The sequence below is a fragment of the Natrix helvetica genome, assembly GCF_964273705.1.
Source record: "Natrix helvetica genome assembly, chromosome: 2".
Taxonomy (NCBI): Eukaryota; Metazoa; Chordata; class Lepidosauria; order Squamata; family Natricidae; genus Natrix; species Natrix helvetica.
This window is the reverse complement of record NC_138552.1, coordinates 260,502,951-260,514,199: the sequence shown is the minus strand read 5'-3', so window position 1 is coordinate 260,514,199 and position 11,249 is coordinate 260,502,951. Positions and strand designations below refer to the sequence as shown.

At 43.8% G+C, this 11,249-nt stretch overlaps 1 protein-coding gene across 1 annotated transcript in view; it reads left to right on the top strand.

Moving 5' to 3' along the window:
- Positions 1-1,152: 1,152 nt before the first annotated feature.
- The window catches only part of EFEMP1 (EGF containing fibulin extracellular matrix protein 1), a gene marked incomplete at its 3' end in the record, with an annotated part of 61,457 nt that continues 51,360 nt past the window's right edge, over positions 1,153-11,249 (top strand). Inside the window, exon 1 of the mRNA XM_081943105.1 lies at positions 1,153-1,322. The remainder of the gene's footprint in view (positions 1,323-11,249) is intronic.

Sequence of the window (11,249 nt, the reverse complement as noted above, 5' to 3'; positions counted from 1 at the left end):
GGTTGGCCTGATGCTCATGCTGGCTCCCGAAATGCCAACCAAGGCAAAGGAAGGCAAAGGAGCTCTGGATTTTTCAACACCACCATCCAGCATCTGAATTTGCAAGATCCAGTTAACCTAACAGTTCTGATTAATGGCTCTTAGCAAGGGGGACAGGCCACAAAATGACGTGCTCCTGCTCCACATTCGGATCAGCCTTGCTTATTCAGTATTATTCTCACAGCTTTCTGATTGCAATTTATTTTTACGATTTTTTTTTCATTCTTGCAAAGCTTGGGGTTCATTCAAGCCCACCCATTGTTTTCCTTTGTTTTGCAGATATTTGGGCAGAGAAGTACCTGAGCTTTCTTCTGAACTCTGGAATTTTAGGGGGAAATAAACTCATATTCTATTAATTACAGATGGATTGCATCAACAGTAATTAAGACGGTGGTGGTGATAGAACTCCTCTGCAAATAAGTAAAATACAGGCAGTCCTCAATTTACAACAGTTTGCTTAGTGACCGAGTTACAACACCACTGAAAAAAGCGGCTTATGAACATTTTTCACAGGCTGACTGCTTACTGTTCAGCAGTTCCATTCTCACCGACTCAAAGTTGACTCAGCGTTCCATCCTTCTCAGAACCCAGGTTATTTGGGGCAATGTGCTAACTATAGACCTCTTAGAAAGGGGTGTAGAGGACTGTGAAGTAGTATATAAGTAGTAAGTGCTATTAACAAATTTCTCCCTTAGCAATATAGATTTTGGGCTCAATTGTGGTCGTAAATTGAGGATTACCTGTGCTTTCCTTAATGGGAATGTCTGAGAGAGATTAAAGATCAGGAATGCCGTTCCCCTTCCTTGTTTAAAAAAAAGGGGGGGGACCCTGCACAGTAGCAAGCATGCAAACATTAAAATACGATTTCGTTCCTTTGCAAAGCTCAGGCCAACGAGATATCATTTCACCCCTACCAGCTACAGAAATTTTTCCAACCCGTTACCAATTTTTCGACAGAAAGGGTTAACTCAGAAGAAGATCGGTAGGGGGCGTTAAACGGATGCTGACGGTAGCTGAAACTTTTAAAGTCGGTCCAAAACATCGAGGGGGAGGGGGAGCGGGAGGGGGAGCGGGAGCGGGGGCCGGGGGGGGGGGAGAGCGCTTTCCCTGCCGTGACTCGAGGAGCCGGGCGAAGGCGCGGGGTTAACCTGCAACTGCGCCTCTTCGGGAGGAAGTTGCTGCCGCTCGCTCTCCCCAGCCGCCTCCCTTGGCAGCAGCTCTGCCTGCACGGGAAGGGAATCCCCTCCCCACCTCGCCGCACGCCCGTTGTTGGAGCGACGCAGGTAAGACGCTCCGGATTCTCCTTTTCTCACCGGCCTTTGCGGCAACACGGTGGGAGAAGAAAGCAAGGCAGTTTCGCAGCGCGGTGCGATGCAATGTTTCACCGGTTGCACGGGCTGCTTGCTCCCCGCTCGTGCGAACGCGTGGGATGATCTTTCAGGAGGTCGCGTCGCTGGGCTGGTTTGCCCCCGTGCGGTTTTGATTCCCACCCCCCGGGTGTTCGTGGAATGGGTCGGAGGAATAGAAAAGAAAAATAGAATAACAGAGTTGGAAGGGACCTTGGAGGTCATCTAGTCCAACCCCCTGCTTAGGCAGGAAACAATTGTATTGATGAGTTGCTGATCTTCGTGCAGGGAGAATAAAAAACATTTAGGATCGTCCAAGGAAGAGCAAATGCAGAGGGTGCAGGTTTAGAGGGGAAAGTATGCATGGTTGCACAAGTCTGCTGAACCGGCAACTAACCAAGTTGCCGATTGCAAAACTAACCAAGTCCACTGAAGTGAATCCCTGGGAAAGTAGCAAATCTTCCTTTCTGATCTGGTATGTGCATCTGGGATACAGAAGATGGGACAGGGTGCAGTAGAATAGAATAGAATAGAATAGAATAGAATAGAATAGAATAGAATAGAATAGAATAGAATAGAATAGAATAACAGAGTTGGAAGGGACCTTGGAGGTCTTCTAGTCCAACCCCCTGGACTAGAGCATTCACAACTTCTGGAGGCAAGTTGTTCCATTTATTAATTGTTTTAAGTGTCAGGAAATTTCTCCTCAGTTCTAAGTTGCTTCTCTTCTTCTTTGTGGCAACCCCTGAGATATTGGAACAATGCTATCATGTCTCCCCATGTCTTTCTTTTCATTAAACTAGACATACCCAGTTCCTGCAACCGTTCTTCATATGTTTTAGTCTCCAGTCCCCTAATCATCTTTGTTCCTCTTCTCTGCACTCTTTCCAGAGTCTCCATATCTTTTTTACATCTTGGTGACCAAAACGTTTGTGTGTGGGTAAATTGATTAGTTCTGGTAAATTGATTGTTTATATGTCAGTTCCGTGGTGTTCTGGCCTCCCACATGTCTACAAAAGAGGTAAAACCATGAATCACATTTCAGGAGTTGAACGCACATCTACCACCTTATTCTGAGCTCATCCATTTATGCTGCCAGAGAGAAGTGGTCCAGCTGAGCCAAGTATTGGCTATTTTGAGCCTGGCAGCAGTTCTCCAAGTTCTTGGGAAAATTCTTGCCCAGCTTTGTCATTTGAGATCCTCTTAAAGGGAGATTAGTCAAGGAGGTTGCCTTAGATTAGGCTGCTAGATGGCAGACAGGAGATTTGCACATCACTTGGTGCTTTTAATTGAAGAGGTCACAACTTGAACATACATGGGCAGTTTGTACATATTTCTAGGGCTGTCCTGCTTACCCAGTCTAGGCTGGTCTGACCAATAGTCAGATAAGGAGACTATGAAGGAACACAATTTCTGCTATCCTGAATTTCTTCACAGGAAAAAAAGTGGGAGGTAAAAAAACATAAACAGGATTGAAATCTCAAGACACTTAATTATCACTAGCTGTTCTCCTAGTCACCCAATAGGCAAGCAAGAGGCAATTGGGGAGAAGCAACTAGACTAAAAATATCCTTTTTTAGATATAAAACTGGTTGGTTGGTTGGTTGGTTGGTTGGTTAGTTAGTTTTGGTGCTTTCAAGACAGCCTTGATTCCTGGTGACTGCTTGAGAAAGTCCCTGCAGTTTGTTTGGCAAGACTTCAGAAGTAGTTTGCCATTGCTTCCTTGCTAGAGCTGAAAGGGAGAGAGACTGGCCCAGGGTGACTGGCTTCTTGCCTGGGGTGGGATTGGAACTTAGACTCCCAGTTTCTAACCTGGTTCTTTAATTACTTAGCTACTTCATACAGGCAAAACTCATCAGAAGGAAATTCAGCCCTGTGACATAAGCCCAAAATTTGTTTGCAATTCATTCATGAAATTTCTGATAGAAGGGATAGAAAACTCTCCTGTAACAGCTGTTAGGAAATATTACTTCCAAAGATCCTGGAAGGGTCCTACTGATCAGAATGGGAGATACATGTTTCCTACATGGGTCTCCTCACATTAGTTTTCATTCCCCATGATTTTTCTTTTATTCTTTTAATTTAAAATTAGACAAGAGGCCCAGTGATATCTTTCAAGTGCCAATATGCAAAAATAAATCAATACAGGTCAGTTTCTCTGGCCTGTGTAGATTTCTGTTCAGATAATGGGCTACATAGATACTTTAAGCATGGGGAATTTATCTGCAAGGCTGTCTTTGAGCTATTCCACTCCTAGATTTTTGGGAGTGAATAGAAGTTTGGCTTCTCCATGCAGCAGTCTAAGAACAGAAGCTATACAGGCCTTTTCATACAGAACAACAAAGAGACCTGAGTAAAACATTCTGTTAGAAATAGGAGATGCCTGAGCTGACCCATGTGATACAGTAAATTGCTCTGAGAGATTCTAGGATTCAATTGAGTTTGAAATAAAAAGTACAGCCAGTAAGCTGAACTTGATGCTACTTGATTTTGCTGGACTTGTGTAGGTCCTTCCGATCCATCAAAACTGTTTTTATTTGCTAATATTTTGTCAATCAAACAAATAACAGAATAACAGAGTTGGAAAGGACTTTGGAGGTCTTCTAGTCCAACCCCCTGCTCAGGAAGGAAATCCTATACCATTTCAAACAAATGGTTATCCAACATCTTCTTAAAAACTTCCAGTGTGGGAGCATTCACAACTTCTGTTCCACTGATTAATTGTTCCAACTGTCAGGAAATTTGTCCTTAGTTCTAGATTGCTTCTCTCCTTGATTAGTTTCCATCCATTGCTTCTTCTCCTGCCCTCAGGTGTTTTGGAGAATAGCTTGAGTCCCTCGTCTTTGTGGCGATCCCTGAGATATTGGAACGCTGCTATCATGTCTCACCTAGTCCTTCTTTTCATTAAACTAGACTTATCTCATTCCAGCAACTGATTTTTATCTGCTTTATCCTCCTGTCTCCTTAAATAAGGTAAGTGACATGGAAAGACCTCTTTGAACACTAGTAGAGGTTCTTCTAGTCAGAGCAGATAATATTAGCTAGATCATTTTTATATCAAGGGACACCCTTCCTTTTCCTATCCCTACATGGGGCAGCAGGATCCTATAGAAAGGGCAAGGGAATTTTGGAGAGGGGGAAAGGATTTTCAGGACTTGGGATGCTGGTCTTGGTTTTCTAGAAGTCCAAACTCATTTGTTTCTTTGAAGGAACCATTATGGGAACAGGTAGTACACAACATTTTTGGATTAATATCCAAATCTGGAGAACTCCATGGAGTTAAAAACTAGGGACTATATCAACTTACATAGTATGATATTTCTTGCTTTTTGATAGTGTAGCAGACTGCAGTGAGATTTGATGCTGAATTTCCTGTCCATTTTTCCTATTAACATGTAGCTGTTCATCAATGAAGGCTGCATTTGTGAAATAGACATTGGCACTCAAATTATTTGAATCATCATCTTTAACTCAACAGTATTCAAAGGGGGTTGTTTATATCGTAGTTGCGATCCCTTCATTAATTAGACAATGATGAAGCTGGCAGGGATTCAGCCTTCCCTCTATGGTCTCAAGTGAAGTTAGGTAGAATTGTAAATGCCATTATATTGTACATTGTACAGTTATTACCATGTAATGCAGATAAGTTGACAAGAGTGAAAGATGTAGCCTTCTTCAATCTGACTCCTTTTCCTCAAATTCCCATCTCACATAGCTAATCTCTCTGCTGAGTAGCAATTATAGGTGTTTGTATTCCCAATAAATGTACAAGGGAAATGTTACCTTATTATATCAGCAATTGATAATTTAAGGAAATGTCCAGATTCTGGTTTTGTCTTGTCCATTAGAGCCATTTCACACATTGCACAAGGTTTTATTTGCTATCCAATGAACGTTGGTGTCAGCGTCTGTCAGCTCTTTGAGGTTGACAAGGTCAAAGCAAGAGTTTCAGTAATGTTCTTCATTGTATAGGATAGAATAATATCACCTGGAAAGCCTGTCAAAGTCTCTCTGCATCCTGTTTTATACTAAACAAAATGAGGGTGAGATTAGTTTGAATTTCATTTCTTATTGCCAAAGTAAGAACTACATTCCTTCACAACCCCATTGTCAAGTGTAAGCAGGGGTGGGATTCTACTGGTTCGGACCGGTACGGGTGAACCAGTCGCTCCGACAATCAGACGGATCCACCCACCTGCCTGTGCTATTTTCCTACCTTTATCTTCTCAGCTGATTCATGCAGCAGAGCGGATTGCTGCACGAATCAGCTGTATTACACCTCCGAAGAAACCCAGAGGTGAAGATTTCTTCAAACTGTGCATGCACGCAGAGCGCGCGATCACCAAACCGGTTGTTAAATTGGGATGATACCGCCACTGAGTGTAAACCACCTGAAACTGGTTCTATGCCTCCAATGCCTGGGGGATTAAAATGTAGCTGGGACTAGTACAGAGGTGATATTCAGCAGGTTCTGACCAGTTCTAGAGAACCAGTAGCAGAAATTTTGAGTAGTTTGGAGAAACGGTAAATACCACCACTGAATGGTCCCGCCCCCATCTATTCTCTGCTCCCAAGTCCCAGCTGATTGGGAGGAAATGGGGATTTTGCAGTAACCTTCCCCTGCGGTGGGAAGGGAATGGAGATTTTATAGTATCGTTCCCCTGCCACACCTACCAAGGCACCCCCACAGAACCGGTAGTAAGAAATTTTAAATCCCACCAGTGGACTAGTAGCTGCCATTTTAATCCCCTGCAATTCCTCCACATAGATGTTATGGTGGGGGCCTTAAGGGATATTCAGAACATTGCTGCTTCCCCCCCCCCCCAACTATCGGCTGGTATATCGAACATGAAAAATAAGGGAAGTAAAGTTCTTCAGAATTCTCAAGTACTGCTACCTTATTGGGTGTTCTGACTGCACCAACAAAAAAAGTTGGCCTCCAGCAAGCTTTCTAGAAGTTCAGAAGTTTTAAGAGTGAAGTTCATAAAGAGCTTCCAAATCCACTGCAGTTTGGAGAAATCTGAACACGAGAGGGACAGCTATAGTTTTAAAAAAAATGTCTCTCTTTTACCACAAATCAGAATGTAACAAAGAAATATTGTAAGAGAAAGGAGAAGAATGAAGCATAGAATAAAGAACCCATCTGAGGGTTGGGCAACTCCTGCTTTTAGAAGCACTTGCTGTCTTGTGTACATCCAGTAGTGGGAGGTATATACCATCCCAAGAGATTCTGTCAATCTCTGGAGAACCTGAAGATAGCTTTACCTGCCATATGGCAAGACGTACGTATAAACAGTGGTTCTTAATCAAGAGTCCTTCTTGATTATAGCAGCAGCAATATGCCAAAATGACAGTTTTTCTCTTAGCATATTGTTTGCTACAATTAGGCAAGTTCTCCTTTCTTTTCTGGGAGAAAATTTCTTTGGGGTCATGTTTAACAATGTCAAGATTATATGGTGGTTTCCTCCACTCCCTATTGAATCTGTAGGCAGAAAACAAAATTGATCCGTTCTTCCCCTTTCTCTAAGTCTGCCTCTAATAAGCTCAGTGGAGACTTTTAATCAAGACCTTGGATTAATGTGGTTCAAGACCAGGGGAAGAAATGTATATATTATTATTATTATGATTCATTAACAATCAGCCAGATGTTTAGACTGGTTCTGGCATTTTTATCCGCCCATCACGTCCTTCCCTTGGACCTGGGATAGGCAAATGTTTGATGGAGTTAAAAGTATCATTGCAGGAGGTAAGCTATTCTAAATAAAGATGCCTTTTGCAATTGACTGGGAGTGAGTTTATCAATGCTGATGGTGTCCAAGTGGTGGTCCAGATGTTTTAGGAATACACCCAAGGCACCTATTATTATTGATACGCTCTTTGTTTTCTTTTGCCACAGTCGTTCTACTTCTATTTCTAGGTCTTTGCATTTTATGATTTTCTCCAGTTCTCTCTCCTATTCTGTTATCTCCGGGAACTGCAACATCACTATCCAGACTTTTTTGTCTTTCTTATCAACAGATATTAAGTCTGGAGTGTTATATGGCAGGTGCCTGCCTATTGGAATTCTAAATTCCCAGCACTTTCCAGCTTCTTCATTTTCTGTTACTTTCTCTACTTTGTGGTCCCCCTAGTTCTTGCTTGCCTGCAAATGATGTTTCTTGCGGATCTTCCGATGCACCATTGTTGCTACTTTGTCATGCCATTATTATTTGTGGTCAGAGTGTACAATCTTCTTGCAGCAGCTAACTAGGTGGTCTGCAGTTTCTTCAGCTTCATTGGACAGGTGGCATTTGCTGTCTGTGCTGTCTTCTCAAATCTGGCTTTATATGCGCTTAAGGCTTTTTCTTGGCAGCTAGAACTAGTCCCTCTGTTTCTTTCTTCAACTCCCCTGTTCTTAGCTATTGCCAGGTCTTACTGCTATCAGTTTTGCCTGGTATTGTTTTCTTCGTGGTATATTAGTTTCAGTGCATCTTCTTCACTTTCCTTCAGATGTTCTTCCAATTCTCTTTTTTCTTCTTATCAACTCAAATTTCAAATTTCAAATTTTTAATTTGTTAGCCGCTCCCTCTCCACAAGGGACTCGGGGCGGCGTACACTAAAAATATACATACATACATATAGACATACAGATACATACATATACATACATATACATACATGGAGGAGGTAGTAATCAAAACATATATCAGATTAATAATAATAATAGAAAATTAAAATTAGCCATTAAAATATCCCATGATAAAATACAATTTAAAAAGGACTGTCAGGAGGAGGATAAACTATGGTTGAGCCAGGCCAGATAATTGAAAGAGGTGGGTCTTGAGCTTTACACGGAAGGAGCGGAGATCGGAAGTAATCCTGATGTCACGGGGGAGGTCATTCCACAGGGCTGGGCCCATCACAGAGAAGGCCCTGCTCCTGGGCGCCGCCCCCCGACACTGTTTAGCGGACGGCACCCGGAGAAGACCCTCTCTGTGTGAGCGGATTGGTCGTAGGGATGTATGGGGCAGGATGCGATCCCGCAAATAACTAGGTCCTATGCCATGGAGCGCTTTAAAGATCGTGATCAAAACCTTGAAACGCACCTGATAGACCACAGGAAGCCAGTGCAGCTCGCACAGGAGAGGTGTTACATGGGAGAACCTAGTCCTCCCCATAATCACCCGCGCGGCCGCATTCTGAACCAACTGTAGTCTCCGAGTGCATCTCAAGGGAAGCCCCATGTAGAGAGCATTGCAGTAGTCCAGGCGAGACGTCAATAAGGGGCGCAATTGGCACACCAGGCGGACCTGGTGGAACGCCCCCCTTGCCACGGCTGTTACATGGTCATCCATGGACAGCCGGGCATCTAGGAGGACGCCCAAATTGCGCGCCTGTTCCATGGGGCTGCTTGGTGTACTTGCAACATTCCACCCCACAATTTTCCTTGGTAAGTAGCATCTGTCAACATGATGAAGGATATGATTTATTGTCTTTTTTCTGTTTTAGTTCTCCTTGTACCCAATCCACCATTTTAGCTGCATATTTAATGACTGGAATCACCTATTAATTGTCTTGATGATATTTTCTCCACCATCCAATCTGAGTGATCACAGAAAGACACCAGAAAAACAAAACTTTTTGCACCCCTTATATAGTAGTAGCTCTAGTCCATCACATACACACACACATACACAAACAAACAAACAAATCTCTCTACTGTATGTTTTGTTTTACATATCTTTCATTATAATGATCCATACATGGTCTGTATCTGTAAACAAATATGTAATTATAAGTATCAACTTTTCAGTTTATTGAGTAATTAACTAATTGAAAGCCATAGAACAAGTCTTCCAGCAGTAAGGGGCTGAAGCTTTGCACTATAGCAGGGGTGGCGAACACGCGGCTCTCGAGCCGCATGCGGCTCCCGGCCAAAATGAATGAGGCTCTTTGCCTCTTATCATTATTTTGTATACTGTGGCTCGGATCGCGCGCTCCCTTTCGGAAGCTGGGGAGGTCCTTTGCAGGCAGCTAGAACGGGCCGCCTGCAAAAGACTTCCCCAGACTTGCTTTGAGGAGCACGGGGCGACTGAGGCTAGTTGTGAAGCCCCAAAGCCCCCACCGCCACCGGAAGAACTGCTGCCACCTCCTCCTCCTCCTCCTCTAACAGGCAGCACTGCCGGATTTGCCGCCTGGCGCTGCGGCTGAGATGAAGCCGCCAAAGCTCCAGCCGGCATCTCCGCGCGTGGCAGCGGCGCCTCCCCTCCGCTCGGAGCAGCTGAGCTCAGTCAGCGCTGGGTTACCCCTGCCCCCTCCTCCTCCTCCGCCGTGCTTTTGAGGAGCCATGAGGCTGCAGGAGCCAGTAGGAAGGCGGGGGGGAGCAGGGGAAAAAAAGCCTCATGGCTCCTCAAAAGCACGGAGGAGGGGGAGGGGGCAGAGGTAACCCAGCGCTGAGCTCAGGAGCAAATCTGGTGATTCTGTTGGAGGAGGAGGAGGAGGAGGTAGCAGCAGTTATTCTGGTGGCAACTCGTACTCGTCGGCATCTTCAGCAGAAGCCCTGCCCACAATGAAGAAAGCAAAGATGGAGCAGATCCACGCAGATGACGTCGCTGCAACATGACTGGAGGAGGAATTCTGGGAGTTGAAGTCCACAAGTGTTAAAGCTGTCAGGTTTGAAGACCCCTGGGGGTTTTTTTCCCTAAAGGGTTAGGGGTGCAAGGGTCTTGTAACTTGACATCTTTAAGAGTTGCGTGCTTCAAATGCCAGAGTTTCTGAGCCAACATTTTGGTTGCTAAGCAGGAGCGTTGTTAAGTGATACTGATATTATATAACACTTTGAATTAAGCGGGTACCTTGAAGAAACATAACTTTGAGTTTCAAATAATACTGATTTCGTTGTTGTCTTAGGTGACATCTGTGAAAAAAATTCGGGTGCTCAGGCATGAAAATGTGCCGCTCAAACACTATACTTTTCTGCTCACATCGAAAAAAAATTAGAGGGAACATTGCTTCCGGGTCTGTTTTGGCAGGTCACTGCGTGGTGTGGCTCTCTGACTCTCACAGTTTAAAATTTTGGCTCTTTTTGTCGAACTTGTTCGCCACCCCTGCACTATAGCATGCCAGCTTCCTATTTCTAGTGGTATCTTTGGCTCCTGGCATAATTTCCTTTGTTGGCTCCCCTCCTGCAAATGGTATTTTTTGCTTCAGTAAAATTTGGAGCAAGGGGGGTAAATGTTCTCTAAGTGTTTTTGAACTAGATGACTTTCCCCATTTGTGGATGTTTTGGTTGCCCATCATTTGTGTGCTATTCAGTGTTTCTCAGGGAGATGATAAAAATATCAGGATGGTGCCAGTAGGATTGAAACCTTTTTTATGTGCAGGGAGGACTTCGACGCCATCTTGTTTTCATTCTGCCCTGAAAAAAGATGCCCCTGAATGATGCCAACACTGTTTCTACCCATCAACTCTGGAAGAGCCATACAAGAAATATGATTCTTTTATCCCTCTTCTTCTCCCTGATTCTCATTATCAACAATTAAAGGTCTCCACTTAAATATTTCCTGCAGTTTTGCTTGCATATGGGAGTCAATACATAAGAAACACAACGGAATTTTGCCAGAGGGCCTGTTGCTATTTACAAACAATTATTGGCGGTGGCTCAACTTGGATGGTAGAAAGTAGCTGAAGTCAATGAGAAATGACCTTTGGATGAAAAAACTGTTTCATGAAATCAGAAAGTAAATCCCTAAGGCATGAAATGACACCACTTCCTAATCCTGGGCTGTTGCCTGTTCCTGTAACAGGACCAAAACATCTGCATATAAGCAAACAGTTAATATTTGAGTCATTTAGAAACAGGCTTGTTCCAACATCTGCCTGAGT